This window comes from Sinocyclocheilus anshuiensis, unplaced genomic scaffold, assembly GCF_001515605.1.
Source record: "Sinocyclocheilus anshuiensis isolate Anshui unplaced genomic scaffold, SAMN03320099.WGS_v1.1 scaffold1433, whole genome shotgun sequence".
NCBI classification, from domain to species: Eukaryota; Metazoa; Chordata; class Actinopteri; order Cypriniformes; family Cyprinidae; genus Sinocyclocheilus; species Sinocyclocheilus anshuiensis.
In genome coordinates, this window is record NW_015549681.1 from 222,268 (window position 1) to 224,366 (window position 2,099).

Below are 2,099 nucleotides of genomic sequence, written 5' to 3' on the forward strand. Positions count from 1 at the left end.
CCGCTTATTACACAGGACAGTGTAGTGATTGGTGGGGAATGTGATCGGCAAAGGACCTTAAGCCAGGAATTGAACACGGGTCGCCAGAGACACAGTTGCACTATATGTCAGTGCGCTAACCACTAGACTATCGGTACCGACAGGTTACATTGCTGTTTAGTTATATTGGTTCAGCCCAAATAAAAAATACAAATGAATATGAAATAAATAATGCATGTTGCACGATTTAAATATAAATATTCATTTATCAACAGTCACAGTTAACTGCTCATCATTATAACAAGCTTCATTTATCATTCTTCACTTATTGCTAGATGTGTTGAAAATAATAAAATCTTGATGACCTTCTGGTCATTTTTTTATTTTTATTTTTATTAAAGACTACATTTGCTTCCTGTATTCTCTATCCAAACCTAAAATGTAATTGAATTACAGTGAGGTCAAATTAAATGCAATCATTAGCTGGAAACCCAGCTGCCAGTGTAGGCTACTATGTTTTCCTTCTCTATCCCAGTGGCTGGGTTTCAGAAAACCCTAGTGTATGGCAGTACGGTGAAATCACGTTCTGGGGGGGTGAATTTATGATTCTGATACTGAAGTTAAAATAATATGATAATAATTAAAAGTTTGTATGAAGCAGTATAATGGGCTGTTTTTGTACAGGTAAAATAACTGGAAGCGAAAGACACCAGAAGCCAAACACATTCAAGTTACAAATAGTCGCGCCCGCTCTCTAGTGAAAACTAAGCTGGATATAAATAATAGCCATTATTTTTTTACAGCACATTGTTGGTTACTGTAATTTTCTACAGTACATAATTGCTTGTTGTGTTTTTTACAATACATTGGTAATTACTGTGATTTTCTACAGTACATAATTAGTTATTGTGTTTTCTACAATACACTGGAAGTTACTGTGATTTTCTACAAGACATTGCTGGTTACTGTGACATTCACAGTACTTATTACATTCCTGCAATTACAGTAATTTCCTGTGCACAAACACAGTAAATTCCTGTAGATTTTACAGTGTATATATATATATATGCCAAAGGACAGACCTTTTCTCTCAGTCAGTCCCAGTTTGAACTTCCAGATTTCCAGCGTCTGCGCGTGCTCAGAGGTACCTGCTGTCCTGTCCCATCTAATCATCATCGCCTGAAAAACTGGCACAACTCAGCTTAGCCATCTGATCTGAGAAATTATATTTTCAATCCGGTCAGTGTTGCTCTCGTTTTTCTGAACGGCAGAAAAGGCATTTCACGCGTCACTGTACTAATTCAGTCCACTCATCTTCAGTGACAGACCTGCCGCCTTCAGCACACGGCTGATACAAACAACACCGTTACCGCTCGGGTAACCATGGCAACGGGACCTGCATCTTAACAATTTTTATTCGCCATCTGATGACATCAAGGACCCCGTTACGCTAAGATCTCACAACCGACGTACAGATGGACCGAATCACTGCCATACAACATCAGATTGAGTTTAAATATAAAGTCAAAATGAGAGGAAACAAATACACCCGTATGAAATCAGATCTTATTGATATCTCAACTGTTTCTCCAAGAAATGTGAAGGAAATAAATGAAATGCAAAGCAAATGAAGACAAAGTATCTTACTTCTCATATGTGTCTCCTCTGGAGTTTCAGAGAAATCTCAACAATATCTCGAACTTTGCTCAGATTTGTTTGAGGAGAAATGTCTAAAACAAAGCTTTTACTTGAATAAACACTACCTGAAAATGCCATGAAGTCTCCTGACAGTTTTCAAATCCCATAGAAACACCCTAGCAAGTAGCAACCAAACAGAAAATCCTAGCAACCCCCTTACAAAACACCCTAGCAACACCTTCAACTACCCAGAAGACCATAGAAACCACTTATTCATGCCCCAACAACCCCCTAAAGCACTGGCAACAACCCAAAACACCCTAGCAACACCCTAACAACTGCATAGTGATGCCCTAGCAACCACCCAGAATACCACAGAAACCACCTAGTTATGCCCTAGCAACCAAACAGAAAACCCTAGCAACCCCTAAAGCACTGTTAATATTTCATATATATATATATATATATATATATATATATAT

General features: G+C 38.0%; 1 protein-coding gene across 4 annotated transcripts in view; it reads right to left on the minus strand.

The window, feature by feature from the left end:
• The window catches only part of LOC107660379 (phosphatidylinositol 4-phosphate 5-kinase type-1 gamma-like), a 61,944-nt gene that overhangs the window by 50,838 nt on the left and 9,007 nt on the right, over positions 1–2,099 (minus strand). The gene's annotated exons all lie outside the window — the stretch shown is intronic.